Below are 21,386 nucleotides of genomic sequence, written 5' to 3' on the forward strand. Positions count from 1 at the left end.
CTGCTCTCGCTCCTTCTGTGAAATAGAAAACACCGTTGCCCGCTACTGGTAAGTAAATTTTTTAAAAACTGCCTAATTTTTAAAAAGCTGCAGTCTTTTGGGTTCGTCTTACCTCCGCTGCTGCTCGCACTCAAAAAGCTACATAAAGTAAAATTTAACAACTTTATTCCTTAAAGTATAACAGAGAATAATTAATTAATTACTTCTTACAATTTCTTTCTCTAACCTATTTTTACCTTCCTTTCTATAATACTAGTCCAATGAAACTCCTGGACATTGAACTTTGATCAGCAGAAATACTTGATTATTGAGAGGGAGACTTAGACTTGGTACTGGCATTGTAACATGTCAATGTTTATGTTACCAGAGACAACTATATCCACTGATCATAACTGACTGAAGTTTGTGGAGAAATTTTTACCTTCTCCCCCTGATCATCCTGAATAAACTTTACCCACAGAGGTGAAGTCTTTGTAGAGATCAATGACTATCTCACTATTCAGGCCCTGACTCGGCTGTACTCTCTCCTGTAGCTGTTCGACTCCTTTTGGAATGCCCTTCACTACCCCAACTAATCACAATCATTTAGTCTCTTTTACCATCTTCCTTTTTCCAGTATCTTTCTTAACCCAACCACACTGTGAATTTGTATGGATTGAAAATAAATTGAGGAGGCCCTGGCTGATATTTTTGCATTCTTGTTATTCACAGGTGAGGTCCGGGAAGACTGGAGGGTTGTGTCACTATTCAAGAAGGGCTGCAAAGAAAAACCTGGAAACAATACACCAGTAAGTCAAACATCTGCAGTGGGTAAGTTACTTGAGAAGGTTCTGAGGGATAAGATAAACATGTATTTGGAAAGAAAATGTTTGATTAGGAGTAGACAGCATGGTTTTGTGAGTGGGTGATCTTGACTCACAAATTCGTTAGAGTTCTTTGATGAAGTGACCAGGAAGGTTATTGAAGGCAGGGCAGTAGGTGCAGCCTACATGGATTTCAATAGGACCTTTGATAAGATTCCACACAGTAGGCTGCTTTGGAAGGTTAGATCACATGGAATCCAGGGGGAGCTGGTTAGTTGTAGAGAGTAGAGAACTTTTATTTGTCATTTCTACCATATACAACTGATACAGTAAACATGAGACAGCGTTCCTCCAGTACTGAGGGTGCTACATGGGCACCACAAACTACACAATCATACACGGCTTAAAGTGAATAAGAAGTGAAAAACACACACGTTACAGTGTAATAGAGGAATGATGGATAATAGACATTGTTCTAGCAGCAATATGAAAGAATTCTAGATGGAAAAAAGTCCGATCATACTGTGTTAAGGAGCCTGATGGCTTGGGGAATTAATTCTTTGCACAGTCTAGCTGTGAAAGACTGAATGCTCTGATATCTTGTGCCAGATGTCAGGAGGGAGAAGAGTTTGAGTGAGGGATGTTTGGGGGTCTTCCTCAATGCTCATAGCCTTTCAGAGTAAGTGTCTGTAATGGAAGGAAGAGAGACCCTGATGATCTTCTCAGCTGTCCTCACTATCTGTTGTCGGGTCCTACGATCTGAACCAGACAGTGATGCAGCAGCTCAGGGTACTCTCAATGAACCCTCTGTGGAGTGTGGTCAGGATGGGGATTGCAGGTGGACTTGCCTCAGCCTGTGCAGAAAGTTGAGATGCTGCTGGACTTTCTTGGCTATGGAACTGGTGTTGAGGGTTCAGGTGAGATTCTCCGCCAGGTGGATGTCAAGAAATCTGATGGTCTTCACAATTTCCACAGAGGAGCCGATGTCCAGTGGAAACTGGTTGCTCCATGCCCTCCTGACATTTTTTTGTCTTGTCCACATTGGCTCTGCACCAGTCCGTTAGTAGCTGCACCTCCTGTCTGTATGCTGAATTGTTATTTCTGCCAATGAGACCCATTACAGACATATCATCAGAGAATGTGATGATGTGATTTAAGCTGTGTATCGGTGCACAGTCATGTGTCAGCATGGCAAACAGCAGTGGACTGAGCATACAGCTCTGGGGAGCCCCCGTGCTCAGTGTGATGGTATTGGAGATGCTGTTCCCAATCCAGACTGACTGAGGTCTCCCAGTCAGAAAGTCCAGGATCCAGTTACACAGGGAGTTATTCAGGCCCAGCAGACTCAGCTTTCCAATCAGGTGCTGAGGACTGATAGTGTTCGTTGCAGAACTGAAGCCTGTGCTCAGTAATCTGACGTAGGTGTCCTTCTTCTCCAGGTGGGTGAGGGCCAGATGGAAGACGGTGGAAATGGCATCAGCTGTTGAGAAGTTGGTTGATACGCGAACTGCAGAGTGTTCAGTGAAGCGGGTGGGGCAGCAGGGTCTTAATATGCCTCATCTCAAGCCTCTCGAAGCACTTCATGATGATGGGTGTAAGTGCAGCAGGGTGGTAATCGTTGAGACAGTTCACTGAAGGCGTCTTTGGCATGGGAGAATAGTAGCGGGCTTGTGGCACATTGGAACTGTGGCGCAGCTCATGGAGATGTTGAAGATGTCCATGAGAACATCCGCCAGTATGGTAGAGCATTCTCTGAGCCCTCTGCCAGGGATGTTATTTGGTTCAGCCGGATTACGTGGGTTGACTCTTCATAGGGTTTTCCTCACGTCAGCAGTGGTAAGACATAGCAGCTGTTCATTAGGCAGGGGAGTAGGGTTACTCCTCGCTGCTACATCGTTTCTTACTTAAAACCTGTGCATAAAAGTTGTTCAACCCATCCTTGAGGGATGTATCACCAGCACAAGCAGGCGATGCTGTTCTGTGGCTGATGATGGCCTGGATGCCCTTCCAAGTGCTACAGTTTCGTTGCTGTCCTGAAAGTGGCTGTGTATTCTCTGTGCTTGTGCAGATGGCCAGAGTCAGGTTGGCCCTTGCTGTTGTTAGGGCCGCCTTGTCATCTGCTTTGAAGGCAGAATCACGGAGCCTCAGCAGTCCACACACCTTTGTTGTCATCCAAGACATGTGGTTGGGGCGAGAAGTGATGGTCTTGGACACGGTGACGTCATCAATACATTTGCTAATGTAGCAAATCACTGACACTGTGTACTCCTCTAAGTTGATAGGATCACCATCAGTTCCGCCTCTCTGAACACACGCCAATCAGTGCACTCAAAATTGGCAAAGTTGGTAAATTGAATAAAATATTGGCTTGATGTTAGGAAGCAGAGGGTAATAGTGGAAGAATGCTTGTTGGACTAGAGACCTGTGATGAGTGGAGTATCTCAAGAGTCCGTGCTGGGCCCATTACTGTTTGTTATCTATATCAATGATTTGGATAAGAATGCAGAAGGCACGAGTAGTAAGTTTGTAGATGACACTAAAATGGCGGTATCGTGGACAGTGAGGAAGGTTGTCAGAAATTGCAACAGGACACTGATCAACTGGGGAACTGGGCAGAGAAATGGCAAATGGAGGTTGATATGGATAAGTGTGAGGTTTCATTTTAGCAAGTCAATCAAGGCAGAAGTTCCATTGTGAATGGCAGGGCCTTAAAGAATGGAGTGGAACAGAGGGACCTTGTGGTTCAGTATCACAGTTCTTTGGATGTTGAGTTACAGGTAGACAGGGCAGTGATGAAGGCTGAAACTTTATTGCTGGAACAGCACAGCAGGTCAGGCAGCATCTAGGGAACAGAAGATTCGACGTTTCGGGCACAAGAAACGTCGAATCTTCTGTTCCCTAGATGCTGCCTGACCTGCTGTGCTGTTCCAGCAATAAAGTTTCAGCTTTGATCTCCAGCGTCTGCAGACCTCACTTTCTCCTCCAGGGCAGTGATGAAGGCTTTTGGCGCACTGGCCTTCATCAGTCAGGTCATTAAGTCTAGAAGTTGTGAAGTTATGTTGCAGTTGTACAGGACATTGGTGAGGCCATGCTTGGAGTATTGTGTTCAGTTTTGGTCACCATGCTATAAGAAGGTTATTAAAGTTGAAAGAGTGTCGTAGAAACCAACTAAGATATTGCCTTGACTCAACAGTCTGAGTTAGTGGGAGTGGTTGGACAAGCTAGGATTTCATTCTTTAGAGCGTAGGATACTGAGGTGATTCTTATAGAGGTGTATAAGATCATGAGAGGCATGGATAGGGTGAATGCATTCAGTCTTTTTCCTAGGTTTGGGGAAGCAAGGACTATAGGTCATCAGTTTATGTTTAGAGAGGAAAGAATAAAAGGGAACCTGAGGGGCAACCTTTTTACACAGGGTGGTACACACATGGAATGAGCTACCAACAGATATCATTGAGGCATTAACAACATTTAAAAGGCATTGGAACAAATACATGGATGGGAAAGGTTTAAGAGAATATGGGCCAAGTGCGGGGAAATGGGCTTAGCATGGACGGACATTTTTATTAGCATCGACCAGTTTTGGACAAAGGTACGTGGAGACTTCTAGCAAGGGGAGGTGGACACGCCTCTGATAATTAAAACCGAAACACAAACAGAAGTTAACTTTGCCTCATAAGCTGATAAGGGAGTGTGATAAATGGTATAACCTACCCCTTACCCTCAATCTGCGAAATGAAATGGAATTATTTCACCCACTCTATAATCAACAAGTTACAATTTGACTATCTAATTCCAACAGTGAACAAATTAACAGAATAACTTACAATTTAGCAATACCTCTCTAACTAAGTAATCTCAAATAAAACAAGATTCTAATAGGAAGCTGTTTAATTAAATACGTGCCCCACTTATATAACAAATCAATAAAATAAAATTTAGGCTCTCAAACTTCAGGTTGCTGACATCACCAGATTTGCATCTAATTGGTTTGCCTTTCAAAATAAATTGTTTGAATTTAAACTGTTGTCTGTGTAGAAATGTTGTTTGGGCCTGCTAACTGAATGACTATTTGTTACAGTAAGAGCTGAAAATGTGTTGCTGGAAAAGCGCAGCAGGTCAGGCAGCATCCAAGGAGCAGGAGAATCGATGATTCCTGAAGAAGGGCTTATGCCCGAAACACATTTTCAGCTCTGATCTCCAGCATCTGCAGTCCTCACTTTCTCCTCCTATTTGTTACAATATGTCAATTTGAGCACCTGCTTACCCATAGACATTCATTTTTAAATCTCTGAGCATAACGAGCACTTTATCTGAATGAGACTTCACAATGCTTTCCACTACTTTATGATTTTATCATTTTTAAACACCAATTTCGTGACAAGACCGGTAAGACTGACATCACAGGTAGAAAAATTATTGGTAAAATACAAAATCTGAGGGGTGTGATCAATCAAAACTTCAAAAGACAAGGATTGAACAGAGTTCTGTGCATAAATTTGTTCGTGGAAGATCCTGTCTGACTAAATTAATTATGCTTTTGGAAAAGCCGACTCAGTATGCTATAAATGTAGTGCAGTTAATCTAAGAACTTCAGTAAGGACTGTTGACAATTTCCCACATGGAAGGGTGGTCCTAAGCATGGGTCCCTGATGGTCACAGGGCAGGCAGAATGAGTGTTGAAGAATGCATATGGGATTCTTGATTTCATTAGCCAGGGCACAGAGTTTATGATAGAGCTCATGGCATTCAAGAAAAGTTGGCAAATTGGATTCAAAATTGTCTTGCAAATAGGAAGCAAAGAGAGATAAGTGGAGACTGGAGCTGATGGTCAATGGTGTACTGCAGGGACCAGGTGTTCCGATCGTTAATGTTTGTTATGTACATTAATGGCTTTGGTGCGAATGTAAAAGGTATAATTGTTAAGTTTCGAGAATATGTGAAAAATGACAGTGATGTTGATGCTAAGGGGAAGGTTGCAGTCTGATATCAGTCAACTGATAAATTGGGCACAGCGATGACAGGTGGAATTTAATGCTGAGAAGTTTGAGGTGATGCATTTGGGGAGGTCAAATAATGGGAGGATTTACCCAATAAATGGCAGGCCTAAATGAAGTGCTAAGGTACTAAACGAACCATAGATCCCTGACAGTGTCAAGACAAGTAGATAAGTTGGTTAAAAATGCATACAGGATTCTTGCCTTCGTTAACTATAACTTAGAATATAGGAACAGGAAGACTTGTTGCAAATTTAGTAAGCATTGGTGATGTCACAAATAGAATATTGTGTACAGTTCTGATCACCAACCCTGCTCAGCAGGATGTGATGCTCCAGAGAGAATGCAGTGTAAACTCACCAAGATGCTGTCTTGGATGAAAAATGAGGAGAGACTGGTTATGCTGGCTTTGTTTAACCTGGAGCAGAGTGGGCTGGAGCAGGGGTGGAGCGGTAGAATCTGTTTGAAATATACAAAATGTTTGAGGGTCTTTAAATAGTGTAGATCATGAGAATCTTTTCCACATGGATGATGTGTCAAAGATCAGTGACCTAAGTTTAAGACAAGGAGTGGGTGGTTTGGAGCAGATATCATGCAAATGTTCTTTCTCATCCAGCGGATGGTAGAAATATGCGCTATGCTGCCTGAGAGGTTGGCGGTGGCAAGTACTCTCGCAAGATTCAAGATGCATCTGGTACAGCATTAAAATGCCAAACTATAGTAGGCTATGAACCAATTACAGGCAAATTGATTTGGTACAGTTGATGTTTGTTGCATAGACATGGTGGACCAAAGGTCACGGTTCTGTGTGATATGTCAATTTTGTGCCAATGCTTTCAACATCCCATTATTGACACCGACTTCCAACCACTGTAGAATTCTATACCTATGAATGATTATGTGAATAAATTGTTATCTTTTGAAAGAAATTACATCTTATCATCCCATTGACGCTTTCCCACCTTCTGAACGGACCTTCCAATTGTAAACCAATCAACCAAAGCCCTCTTGTTTACTTCAAGTACAGCAAGCATACATATTCATTGTTACATGCAAAACACCAAGTAATATCCGTATTTTCCATGTTGGATGCACGGGATATGCTTTATTCCAGCGCTACATTACCTACACCCCTAACTTATCACCTCTCACCTCTTTTTCGACTGTATAAGCCATCAAGGAACCCCATCAAGCCAGGAATCAATGAGTATTGCAGTATCTGCTAGCTAGATTCATACCTGTCACATAAGAAGATGATGGTGGCTGTTGGACGTCACTCATCAGCTCCAGTACATCTCTGCAGGAGATCCTCATGGTTTGTCCTCAACCAAACATCTTCAACTGCTTCATGAATGATCTTCCCTTCATAATAAGGTCCAAAATGGGGATGTTCGCCAATGTCATTCAGAACTCCTTGGATACTAAACTGTCCATGTTCAAATGCATCAAGATCTTAACAATATCCAGCCTTGAGCTGACAGGTGGCTGCATGTTTTTTTTATTGGTGCTCCTGTTTCCCCCCACAATCCAAAAATGTGCTTATTAGGTGGATTGGCAAAGTTACATTGCCCCATAGGACCCATGGATGTGTAAGGTAGTTAGGTTAGCCATCGGTAATACAGATGTACAGGGATTGGGATTGGTGTGGATAGGATGCTCTTCAGAGGGTCAGTGTGTACTTGTTAGGTCAAATGGCTTGCTTCCACACAGACAGCAACTAAGGGGACAAATATGAGATGGGAGGCAGTCAACACAGGATTGTGTGCTTTATGCTTAAATGTACATGGAATATGAAAGAGCTTGTAGCGCAAATTGCATTGATGTGTTAGTATCTCGTGAGGGATGTAGATAGGATTAATGTTAGTTGTCTTTTCCCTAGGATGGGGGATTTCAAGACTTGGCGGCAGACCTTTAGAGGAGAGATTGAAAAGAGACACGAGGCTCATTCTTTATTACACAGAAAGTGGTTCCCATGTGGAATAAACTTTCTGACGAAGTGGTAGGCGCAGTTACAATGTTTAAAAGATACTTAGATAAGTACATGAATAGGAAAGGTTGAGAGGGATTTTGGGGTTTCGAGAAGATGAAATGTACATGCAAGTTAGCTGGTAATACGAAAGAAGATCATAAGAGGTTTTGATCAGATTCAGAACAGTAATATCGAGACAGGAATTGACATTGGACTGCAGGAAAATTATATGAGAGAAGTAGCAATGAAGAACATAAAAACATTTCGATGAGCTGAATAGTTACGTTGCATACGCATCCACAGTGGAAGACATCAGTAGTAAAGCAGAAATCAAGGGCCAGTAGTGACTGTAGTGTCCCTCATTGTGGAGAAGATGCTGGGGAAGCTGAAATTTCTGAAGGTGGAAAAATCACTTGGAATGGATGGACTACACTCTAACGTTCTGAAGGTGATACCTGCGAAATTTCTGATGCATTGGTGGTAATGTTTCAGGAATCAGTACTGTCAGGATGGGTGCCATGGTACTGAATAATAGTAAATGTAGCAACACGTTTCAGAGGTAGGGGAACAGCATTCAGGAAACTTTAGGCCGGTTGGCCTGACCTGAGTAGCTCGCATGATATTACAATACATTATTAAACATACGACTGAGAAGTGCATTGCAAATTAGGGCTGAGTTAGCACAGCTTCATCAAGTGGAGGTCAAACTTAACAAATCTGATAGAATTCTTTGAAGAGTTAATGAACAACTTAGACAGAGGAGAACTAGTGGATGTGGTGTACTTAGATTTCCAAAAGGACCTTTGTCAAGATGCTGCAAAGGAGAGTGATAAATAAGATAAGAGCCCATTGCGCTGCCAGGGATAGAGGACTGTCTGACTGGTACAAGGCACAGTGTGGGGATACAGGTGTCTTTTAAATGTTAGCAGCTCCTGACAATAGTGCTCTGCAGGGGTCAGTGTTGGAACTATAACATTACTTTATGCATTAACGATTTTGAGGAAGGAACTGAGGACATTGCTAACTAAATTTGCAGATGTCTGAAAGACAGATGGATAGACAAATAATGTTGATAAAATGGGGAGTTTTCAGAAGGACTTGGACATCATAAGTGAATAAGTAGGGAAGAGTGGGGTCATGCATTTTGTTGAAAGAACAGAGATATGGACTATTTCAAAATGTGGGAAGGCTGCTGAGATCTGGAGTGCAGATGGACTTGGGAGTCAAAGATCAAGTGTCTCTTAAGGTTAAAATGCAGGTTCAATTGGCAGTTAGAAAGGCAAATGCACTGTTGACATTCATTCATGAGGATTTAATTACAAGAGCAGCGATGTATTGCCAAAGCTGTGTTAGGATCTGGTCAGACTGCGTTTTTTGAAGTTTTGATTTCTGTTGATTCGATTTATTATTGCTACATCTACAAAGATACAGAGAAATGTATTGTTTTATATGGTATACAGGTAAATCATAGCAAACATAAGTAAATCGGTTTTACTGGGTTTTTTAAATTTGATATTGTCGGGATAAAGGAATCTTTTTCAGCCAATGACTAGTGGAGCTCCACATTGGTCAGAATTGGGACCACAATGATTCATGTTATATGCATAAGATTAACAATCTGGACCATGGAACTGAGGACATAATTGCTCAGCTCATCCAGCATATTGGATAACTGATTAAATGATAACATAATGATTCAATAAATGTTAAATTGAAATTACTGAAATAGCAGAAAACCGTTCATCTTTTCCTCTCTGTAGACCTCTTCCTCACTGATTGTCCAGTCTCCACCACTCACTGTGGGCTCCGGCGTTCATGCTCCAGGCTCACCCTCTGCTGCCAATGTTGCCTGCCTCCACCGCTGCTGAATGCATTATGAAAAGGCGGAAGAAATGGAAACCTGATGCCACTGGCTCTGCTGATTCTGAGTCCCAAGCATAAGAACTAAACGTTGCTTACCCAGCTACCGCTATCTTGAGCAGAGTAATAGAACCGAATGCTAGTGTTACAGGTGTAGTAAAAGTGCAGAGAGTATTCAACTTTCTCGCCTGCAAGGCCTATTCAAAAGTTTGATAACAGTGGGAAGAAGCGTTCCTGTATATAATATATGCATTTTCAAACTTTTGTGTCTCTGCTGAATGGGAAAAGGCTGGAAAAGAATACAATCCAGGTAGAAAAGATCTTTGATTATATTACCTGTTTTCCAGAAGCAGTTGGAAGTATAGATGGAGTCAGTTTTGGAAGGCTGGTATGTGCGATAGTCTGGGCTGTGCTCATGATTCTCTGTAGTTTCTTGCGGTCTCGTGCAGAGAAGTTGTGATGTATCCAGATAGGATGTTTTCTACGATCCATCTATAAAAAATAGGCATGAGTCATTTTAGAAAAGTTGAATTTCCTTCACCTTTGAAAGAAATGCAAGTGTTAGTGTGCTTTTTAACCATCATTGTGGATGAAGCAGGACAGATTGTTGGCAACTATCACTCCTCAGAACTTGATGCTCGTGAGCTTAGAATATTGTGAGCAGTTTCGGGCCAGATATCTAAGAGTGGAATTCCTGGCATTGGAAGGGTTCCAGAATTGGTTATTTAGAATGATCACATGGGTGAAGTGCTTGCCACAGGAGGAGTGATAAGGACCCTGTGGCTGTACTCATTGGAATTTAGAGGAATGAGGGGAAATCTGATTGAAACTTAGAGAATACTGACAGACAACGCTACAGTGGATGTGGAGAAGATGTTTCCAAGACTAGAAGAGTCTCGGACTCGAGGGAACAGTCTCAGAGAGAAGGGACAAACTTTAGAACTGAGATGAGGAGGGATTTCTTCCACCAGTGGATTATTAATCTATGGAACGCATTGCCACAGAGAGCTGTCAAAGCCAAGCTATTGCGTCTATTTAAAACAGGGAAAGAAAGGTTTTTAATTAGGACAGAATCAAGGTTACAAGGAGAATGCAGGAGAAATTAGTTGATAAAAGTATCAGCCATATTCGAAAGCAAGAGCAGACTCGTGGAGCTGATTGGCCTAATCTGCTTCACTATTGTTTGGTCTTATGGAGGTGAATGTGTACGTAACACATTCATTCTGTGTGTCGTCAGACATTTGAATGTGTGTTTATGAGTGTCAGTTTCTCAGAAGGAAAGTGAGTGTCAATTGCTTGGAATTTTTCTATGTATCATTGTTTGAGTACATTCGTTTTGATCATAAATAGTTACATAACTGTTGGTAACTTAGGAAACCTCGAAAGCTTCGTCTTAACATTGATCCAATTTGAGACCCACGTGATTGGCATCATATCCAGCCTGGTCATGTATAACTTGTTTCGACCTGTGTCGGAGTGGGATTAGAGTAGGATGCAGTGACTCCCCCAAAGTGAGTCAGAACAGAGATGAGGATAAAATCCCAAAGGGCTGTTCAATTCTGAACCTTTTGTTTCCTGAAAAGCCAGTGAAGACTGTCTCTTTAAATTTGCTCAGAGATGTGGAAATTAGAACAAATAATATACAACAAAACAGCAGGGGAAATGAACATCGGCCTTTCAAGCCTGCGGTGACACATTTTACCCATTCATACTAAACCTGTCTTCATTTATAGGTTTCATATCCCTCCATTCCCTTCCCATTCATAAGACCATAAAGCATAAGACATAGTAGTAAAAATTAGACCATTCAGCCCGTCGAATCTGTTGAGCAATTCAATCATGGTTAATTAGTTTCTCAACCCATTCTCCTGTTTTCTCCCAGTAACCCTTGATGATCAAGAACCTCTGTCTTAAACATGCTCAATGACCTAGTCTCCACAAACGTTCGTGAAGTGAATTCCATAAATTCCCCACTCTCTCGCTGAACACGTTTCTCCTTATATTGTTCTAAAATGTCTTCTCATTACTCTAAGGCGGTGTCCTCAGACCCTGGCTCTCCTGCTACTGGAAAAAGCTTCCCAACACCCACTCTGTCCAGGCCATTCAATATTCTGCAGGTTCCTATTAGATCCACCTTCATACTTCTAAACCATAACGAGTGTAGACCCAGAGTCCTCAAACGTTCCTCATATGTTCAGCTTTCCATTCCTGGGGCCATTATCATGAGCCTCCTCTGAATGTTCAACAGGGCCATTATAACCTTCCTTAGATATGGGGCCCACAACTGCGCACAGTACTCCAAATGTAGTCTGACCAGAGTCTTATAGAGTCACAGAAGTGCATTGCTGATTTTATATTCAAGTCCTCCCAAAATAAATGCCATCATTACATTTGCCTTTCTAACTACATATTCAACCTGCAAGTTTGCCTTGAGAGAATCCTAAATAGACCTCCCAGGTCTCTTTGCACTTCAGACTTGTGAATTTTCTCCCCATTTAGAAAATGATCCATACCTCCATTCTTCCTATCAAAGTGTATGACCTCACACTTTCCCATGTTGTACTCCATCTACCACTTCTTTGCCCATTCTCCCAACTGGTACCAATCCTTTTGCAGCCTTCCTGCCTCCACGATGCCATTTGTCTGTCTACCTATCTTTGCATCATCTGCAAACTTAGCCAGAATGCTCTCAGTTCCTTCATCCACATCTTTAAGATATTGTTATGGACCAGGCCAGATCCCTCAACCTTAACGGTTCTCTTACTTCATGCCCTAAAACTAATTCAAATGGACTGAATTTGCTCGATTCCCTGTGTTATGAAGGTGTAGGTGTACTGTACCTTTAAGAGAGTTGAAAAAACTATCAAGGACTTAGAGAAACATGGAGTGTCTGGAACAAGGTAAAAATGTAACATTTGGTCGAACAGCAAGAGTAGCTGGGTTGCCATGAGACAAAAACAAATTCAAATTCGGCCAATCAGTTTAAATTATGCCCCAAGATATTAGAGTCCAATCAAGTTCGAATTTAATATTTTGACAATATTAAAGCCAATTAAACGATTTGATGCCTTGGGGTAAAAAAATCAGGCATTTTGAACAGTTACCTAGAATGACAAAGAAAACTGCCAAAAGACCAACAGATGTAGGCTGCTGGTAAGAGCTCTATGAGATGTACCTGTCTGCAGAAGGAGTTTGCGCAGAAGAAACATCAAAACTGAGCAGGAGAGAGAATCTACAGAGGAAACATAGCAAAGCTGACTGGTTTTGAAACATGATTATCTTTCTGTAAATCGTAATCAGGATTTTTTTATCGGACTAATATTGGAGAGGGGGAGGTAAAAGATAGGTTTAAGAGAAAGGAGTTATAAGTTGTTGTTAGTTAATATTCTCTCTTAGACAAAAAGTAATAAAGTTGTTATTTTTTACTTTAAATAGTGACCTCTACAATAGTTCTTTACCTCTCAAATTCTAACAAATTACAGCAGGAGGTGAATCTTTTCTCTGCTGCATTCTCTGGTGAATCTTTTCTCTGCTGCATTTCATAACATCTGTGATTCTGGATGGTACTTATTAGATTTGAATGGTTTTATTCCTGAACTGTCCATAACTTTCTTGAATAGTTTTGATGTGAAGTTTGTTCCTTGATCTGATTGTATCCCTGTTGGTAGCCCATATCGAATGGAAAATTTGATTAATTCCTCCCTTATTGGTAACAAATACTATTCCCACATTTTGTTTTGTGTAGAGGACCTACGCAATCAATTAAGATTCTTGTAAAAGGTTCCTGAAATGCAGGAATTGACAGTAAAGGTGTAAGTTTTATTTTTGCTTGTGGTTTTCCAATTACCTGACAAGTATGACATATCTGGCAAAATTCAACTATATCCTTGGGCAGCCCAGAACATAAAATGTTTTGTATTTTAGCTTGTGTTTTTCTCACTCCTCAATGACCCCCTTGTTCTATCTCATGCACCACTCACAATACCTCCTTTCTATACCCCACTGACAACACCATTGATGAACTTCTGTCCACTTTCCATCTGCCTGAATTTAATGATGGTCTTCATTTCTTCATTAAGACATCATTTTTAAGATAATAAGATTCAGGGATGTCTTTGCGTTCTTTTTTTGTGTGTGCCTTTTTATATAATTGCTTTACTTTTTCACCTTTCTGCTATAACTCAGTTAATTTATCTGAGCTATGCATTGTCATTTATCTGCTTCTGGCTTGTCTCGACCATCTGATCTAACAGGGTCTCTGCTAATTCCACTTCAACTTTCTTATCTGTACTCTTTGGTCTCTCCTGTTTCAGCTGGTGACTTTGTGACTTCGGTACTACACAGTTAGGAAACATCCCAGAATCTGTGTCTTGCAAATATTCAGTTGCCCAAGTTTCTACTGACCTTTCAACCACAATTGCTATATTATTGGATTGGACAAATCTTCCTAGATCTGAGAGTCTGTCCAACAATCATCCCACGATTTCTCCACTCTTCCTTGGATAATCTAACCTCACGTTACATACCTGAGTGATTCTTGTCTTACTATGGAGTCCCGTTACTCGTACCTTTTCTGGCTACAGTCCGTCAGTAGCACTTATATCCTCATTTTTTTAGCATCACAGATTGAGAGGATCCTGTGTCTCTTAATACTGAAATCTCTTTACCTGTCTTCCTGGCCTATGTGAGTAAACCTTACCTTCGCAGGTATGTAGTTTAAGAAGATCTGGCACTTCCTCCTTAACCAACCTCTGACCAGCTTGTATGTTTTGTGCAGCTTTCTAGCTATCTCTATGCCTTCTGGTACCATTCCAACAAAATTCACTGACTTATCTTGTTTTCCTACATCTGGCTCCCCAGTGCTTTTCCTAAACTGCCAATACTGTGATTTCATGTGGCCTACTTTATTATGGTGAAAACACCAGAGCTTTTTAACTTCTCTTTCCCCTTCAAAGGTTTCCTTGTTACCCTGGGGTACGTTATCCTTACAATCTTCACTGAGATATACCTTTCCCTGTCCACATGAGGATTTCTCTTTTCCACAATTTCAATCCCTCACGGATTGAAATTGAGTTTGGAAACCGAACTTTGCTTTCTGGATTAATACAAAATCATCAGCCAGTTGTTTGGCTAATCTTGAAGTTTTAATTCTACGCTCTTCCACATGCATTCTCATACTTCAGGAACTGAAGTTATGACCACCACCGAAGTAAGTGTCTCTCGAAGAATTTTATTTTCACTGCCCTTCTCCACCTATCGAAATTCCTTTGTTTGATCCTTTCAAACTCAATGTAGGTTTTATCTCCTTAGATTCCTGAAACATTGTCTGCACACTTATGGCACAAGCTCATATGCACTTAAGATGGCTTTCTTCACCTCCTGATAATCCCCAGATACCTCCTTTGATAGAGATGCAGATATCTCACTAGCTCTACCTACAAGGTTTGTCTGGTCACTGGTCACTGCATTTGTTTTGACACTTTTTCAAATGAGGTGAGAAAGGCTTCCACAGCCTTCCCATCAAATTTAAACAATCCGTGAATATATTTAAACAGTTTTCAACTGGCCTTAGACCACTATGGATTTGTTCATCCTTACTACACTTAGTTTCAACCTTCATCTCCATCCTTTTAAGCTGACTTGCCTGTCTAAGTGCCAATTTCTGAACTTCAAACTTTCTCTCTTTTTCTTTCTCTTCTGCTAAAGCAGTTCATTTTTTTCTCTTTCCTCTGCTTTTAATGCAAATTCTTTGTCTTTTGATTCTTACTCAAGCTGTTTCCATTTTAATTGAGTTTTCGCCCTCTCTAAAGGTTCTGATGGTGCTTCCATAAAGTTTAAATGCTCAGCTATTGCTTTAATTATCTCTCCTTTCCTCATGGAAGGAGACGCCTACAACTCCAACTTGCCTGCTAATTCCAGCAGCTTGGCTTAATGATCTTTTGCAAGTCACTTCTTCCACCCCCAAGAAAACCCTTTGTTTAATGATAGAGCCATTGCTATCCCAAGCGTTATTTAAACCAACCAAATGCAACACCCAGAACAAAAGACACTAACACTTATGACTCGCTGCCTTTGAGTCTCACAACCTGAATCCCAATTTGGAGCTACTGAAAAAATCCCGCAAAGAGCCCCCAATCTGTTATGGACCAGTCCAGACACCCTCAAAACATTTCAAGAGGTCGCCCAAACCCAAATTTGCTGATTGTTTTAAGCAGGGGTGTAAAGCTGATATTCCAGCAGAGGTGCCACTGGTCAAACCACCTAGTTACAAACAAACCAGATTTTATTACTCGATTACTGAATGAAACACAAACACCAGAAAACAGAATACTGAATAACTTAAAATCTCTGAAAACCCAACAGATCATCCCAACTTAATAATGCTTGTTCTAAGTAATTGCAGCAATCCCCATAAACAGCCCTAGGTACAAAAGGTAAAAGCAAACACAGATTCTTACAGGAGAGTAGTCAGAGTACCAGCCTGTACCTGATTCTTTGAGTCCAGGGGTTTTTTTCCACACTATTGCTAAAAATCAAACAAAACCAGAGTAAGGTTAACTGGGAGAATAGGCCACTCCTGTGACTTGGTGGCTCAGTGACTAGGCAGGGCTGCCTCACAGCACCAGGGGCCCAGGGTCTATTACAGCCGTGGGCGACTGTCTGTATCGTGTTTGCACATTCTCTCCGTGTCTGTGTGGGTACTCTGCGGGTGCTCTAGTTTCCTCCAACAATCCAAAGATATGTAGGTTAGGTGATTTGGCCATGCTAAATTGTTTATAGTGTTCAGGGATGTGTAGGTTAGGTGCATTATTCAGAGGTAACCGTCGGGGAATGGATCTGGGTGGGTTACTCTTCAGAGGGTCAGTGTGGACTTGTTGGGTCAAAGGGCCTGTTTCCACACTGTTGGGATTCTATGATGATTCCATTGTAAATACTTTTTTTTAATACTTGAAAACTTTTCTACTGGAGACAGTATCAGTTAGCTTTTTCAAATTGGCCCTAAAACCCTTCAACCCCAGACTTTTTGGAGTCTGTGATGTTTAAGACCTCTCTGAAAGAAAAAAAAGCCAAGGGCTTGTCAAAGGAGCAGTTTCATCGCAATATAAAGTGAAAACTTGTGATCTCAATACTGACTCTTGCAGAACACCGCTTACTACCGTCTGTCATCCCGAGGAGACCCTTTTATTCCCACTCTTGGCTTTCTGCCAGACAGCAACATTTCTATGCATGCTAGCATCTTGCCCTAACACCATGGGCCCTTTCCTTATTCAGCAGCCTCTGTGTAGCAACTTGTCAAAGGCCTTCTTGAAATTCACATAGACAACACCACTAGAGCTCTTTGGTCTAAGCTGCTCGTTACTCCCTCAAAGATTTCTTGAAGATTTGTCAGGCATGACCTCTCCTTAATGAACCCATGCTGATTTAGCCCTATTTTATCATAGACTTCCAAGTATTCAGAAATCCCATCCTTCACAGTGGATTCCAGAATTAGCCACATCCAAGCCTAGGCTAATCAGTCTGTAATTTTCCATCTTTAGCCTTACTTAGTTTTTCAACACATATTCGTGATTTTTCAGTCCTCTGGCACTCTCCCCGACTGAAGTGATTCCTGAAAGATCATCACTAACGCCTCCATTATATCTTCAGCTATCTCCCTTCGAGCTCCTGAGTTTGTCCATCTGGTTGAGGTGATTTATCCACCTTCAGGCTATGTAGTTTTTCTAGCACCTTCTCATTGGTGATGGCCCCTAGCCTCAGCATAGTCCCCTCACTTTCTTGAATTTTTAGAATATTATTCGTGTCCTCCACCATGGAGACTGACACAAAGTAATTATTTAGTTCCTCGGCCATTTTCTCGTTTCCCAACACTGTCTTTCCGTGTCATTTTCCAGTGATCCAAGATGCACTTTTGCCTCTCTTTTGCACTTTATGTATGTAAAGACATATGTAACATAATCTTCCTTTATATTATTGGCTAGCTTATCTCTTATTTACTCTTCTTCTTCTTCCTTATTTCTTTTTTTCATTGCCTACTGCTTGTTTTGTAAGCTTCCCAATCTTACAGTTTCACTGCCCTTTACCAGATTATATGCTTTTATCTTTCCTTTTGTGCTGTCCCTGAATTCCCTGGTCAGCCATGGTCACCTCATCCTCCCTGTATCATACTTCTTTGTCCTCAGGACGAATCTCTGCTGTGTCTGCTGAATTCCTCCCAGAAACTCCTTCTATTGCTGTTCCATTGTCTTTCTCGCGATATTCTCTCCCAGTCAATTGTCCCCATTCCTGATGACGGGCTTTTGCCCAAAACATTGATTTTCCTGCTCCTCGGATGCTGCCTGAACTACTGTGCTTTTCTAGCACCACTCTACTCCAGAATCAGGTTTCCAGCATCTGCAGTCATTGTTTTTACCCATTTATAAACAAAGCCCATACGTGGATCTTGTGAAATTGACATACACACTGGTTTATTTTATGAAGAGGTATATGGTCTGTGTAGATGAGTCTCAGCCCATCTTCCATTAGCTCCAGGTACAGTCAGTTCTTATAGGGTTACAGAGATCAATGTTAAGTACAAAGCAATACAGTTTCAATCTCATTTGATGGAACAATGCTCTAGTCCAGCTGTATCAATCAGTTAACAATGGCAACAAGAAGTTAGTTAACCTACAGAAATAGATGTTAATATTCAGCTGCTAGAATTTCATCGGGCAATAAGCATTCATCTCAAGTAGCCTGGTGACATTTATTCTGCATGGACACTATGGTGACTGGGTTCCTGGGGAGACAGGGAGTGCCCTTGGGATTTCAGGAGCTGTGATGCCATTGTGGAATTCACCTGATGAAGGAGCTGTGCTCCAAAAGCTAGTGCTTCCAAATAAACCAATTGGACTATAACCTGGTGTTGTGTGATTTTTTTACTTTGTACACCCCAACTCAACACCAGCGTCTCCAAATCATGAATGTCATTTTGAGGCAGTGAATCTCATTAGCAAGTCATTGAGATAACATGCTCCTTCAGTCAACAAGGGTTTAGGTAATGTCGCTTTCACTGTCAGTTCCGAAGTGTGGCCAAGTTGAGGTAGCAGTGGTATTATGGGTAGACCCTCTGTGACTAAGGACAATGATAGTGTCTATAAGTGAGTGGTCTGCATGCAAAGTGGTTTTTCCCTCTCCCACAATTCACCCTATATTTTTAAGCAAGTAGCAGGTCATGAGCTGCGGTGAAAGGGGGATGTAGCTGGAGCCAGCGGGGTTGTTTGGTGGGGAAAGTTCAGTGTCAGTTGGGTAACCCCCAGAGTCAGACTGGTCGGAGTCCACGTGGTCTGAGTCTGGATGCTCTGTATTGTGATAAACATTGTGACTTTTGGTGAGTTGGGTGGTCAGTGGGGCAGGGGGCAGCATTCGTGAGCACAAGCGCAGACAGCACTGTTTAATTGGCATAATGAGGATTGTAATAAGGGCGAAGACTGCAATGAAGACAATGAGTCCTTGCAGAAGGCTGTACACCAGGATCCCAGCCAAGAGCACAGCCAGCTCCACAGATCCCACTGTAAGTGCTGTGCATGCAGTACAGCAGCCGCCTGTTGGATATTTTCGGCAAGGTTAGTAATGTTCTCACTGAGGTCGGGTATATAAGTGCAATAGTCGGAGCAGATGAGGGCACATGTGCCCCCTTTTTCGGCTAACAGATAGTCTAAGGCCATTCTATTCTGTGAAATAATGGTGTGGATGGCAATCGCCTCCGCATTTAGCTGGCTCATAACCTTGGCCGTGGCATTTGCCACCTCCTCCTAGGTGATAGCCAATTGCTCGGTCACTATTGTTAGATGGAAAGCTGCATAGGTTGGTGAAAAGATGGTGAGAATCGGGTCAATTGTGGCAAGGGTTCTCTTTCTGCGAGGCAGTGCCTTCTTGCAAGGAGGTGAGTGGGAATGGTACACAAAGGGAACCACATACCCAACACAGCAGCTCCCCGTCCAGGACACTGGCAACAAGGCATAGGCCTTGTGGCCACAAATGAAATATGTGCCAAAGTATGTCCGCTGGTGGTCAGTCTGAGACCCTGTCCAGACGGTCGTTAAATTGACATTTCGTGCAGTTCTGTTAAAGATCTGAAGATTCAGTGTGCTCCCATCTGCTCTGGATCGACTGGTCAATGAGATAGGAGCAGGGAATTAACACACGTGCTGGTGCCAGCATTCCATCCTGACAGAAGGTTATGTCTCAGGCAGATGGATCCACTGGGTGTACCTCCTCCTGTAGTCTCCATGAAGAGCAAGGCTGTGTTCATGGGAAAGATTGTACCGAGGATTGAACCAACTTTCAAATTTTTCTAGTGGATATCCTGCTGACTTCCAAAATGCTGGGTAGTTATCCCTGTAAGTCAGCATTCCAGTCAGCAGGTTGACAGAGTTCACCACAGGGGGAACTGTCTCTCTGCAGCCACCATTCAGCCATATCCGATTCATTAAATCGAATGTGTCTCAGGGGAAGGTCCCGTGGGAGTGCATGGCACATGAGATCAAACCCAACAGCTACTGTGGTTAGTTTTTTGAGCAATAGACATAGTCCATGTACAGAAATGTATTTTGTGAACGCTAACGCATCTCACTCCATGCTCTTGGGTCCATTATGTCCCATCAGAGTCGCCAGGGTGAAAAGAAACATGACAGCTACGGCGGCTTCTTCGATGGTTATTTGGAGAGATGGTGCTCACTGCGCTTCCTGCTTGACTTCTTTCGGGGCAGAGCCCTTTTGATCGTGTTCTGTGTGTCCAATCGGGTATCCTTTCCATTTTGACAGCTGTTCAGGTTGTCAGGAGTACACGGAATAGGCCTTTCCTCCTAGGAGAGAGAGAGAGAGTCCTTTTCAAACAATTCGATCATTATACAGTCCCCAGGTTGGAACGGATGTAATGGCTCACATTGGAGAGTGGGCATGGCTGTTTTTACTAGGTCATAGTTATCAGCTACCATTTTACTGAGTGCTTGGACATAGTCCAGCAGGGCCTCTTGTGTCAGGGGCAGTGCGATATCCATAGTGAGTTTTGGGGGTGCAATCTCTGATGAAGAGTTTTGCCTGAAACATCGATTTTCCTGCTCCTCGGATGCTGCCTGACCTGCTGTTCTTTTCCAGCACCACTCTAATCTGGACTCTGTTGGCGTTGGCCTGCCCATAAGGACCTCAAGTGGGGTATGCCCCGTGGTCCGGTTCACCTGGCTATGTAAGGTGTACAGGGCCAAAGGCAAGGCATCTGGCCAATACAGACCTGTCTCTTGGGTAACTTTAGTCAAGGTTTTTTTACGTGTGCCATTCATCCTTTCCACCATGCCTGAGGACTGGGGATGATAGTGGATGTGGCATTTCTACATAATGCCCAGGGCCTTGCTAATCCCTGCTGTAATAATTGCGGTAAAGTGGGATCCTTTGGCGCTATTAATATTGTCTGTGATCCCAAATCTCGAGATGACATTCCTCATTAGACTCATGATTTGGAGATGCCGGTGTTGGACTGGGGTGTACCAAGTTAAAAATTACACAACACTAGGTTATAGTCCAACAGGTTTAATTGGAAGCACACTAGCTTTGGGAGCGACGCTCCTTCATCAGGTGATGATGGAGGGCTCAATCCTAACACAGAATTTATAGCAAGAATTTGCGTGTGATGTAACTGAAATTATACATTGAAAAGTTTTTCAGTTACATCACACTATAAATTCTTGCTATAAATTCTTGTTGAAGGAGCGTCGCTCTGAA

At 42.2% G+C, this 21,386-nt stretch overlaps 1 long non-coding RNA gene across 1 annotated transcript; it reads left to right on the forward strand.

The window, feature by feature from the left end:
* Positions 1-19: 19 nt before the first annotated feature.
* Positions 20-10,294, forward strand: LOC148145190 (uncharacterized). Its single transcript, XR_015751016.1, has 3 exons — positions 20-48; positions 712-788; positions 9,530-10,294. It is a non-coding gene; the product is annotated as an uncharacterized LOC148145190 (long non-coding RNA).
* The last annotated feature ends 11,092 nt before the right edge of the window (positions 10,295-21,386 follow it).

This window comes from Chiloscyllium plagiosum, unplaced genomic scaffold, assembly GCF_037043375.1.
Source record: "Chiloscyllium plagiosum isolate Xiang-an unplaced genomic scaffold, Cpla_swu_hap1 HiC_scaffold_26, whole genome shotgun sequence".
NCBI lineage: Eukaryota > Metazoa > Chordata > Chondrichthyes > Orectolobiformes > Hemiscylliidae > Chiloscyllium > Chiloscyllium plagiosum.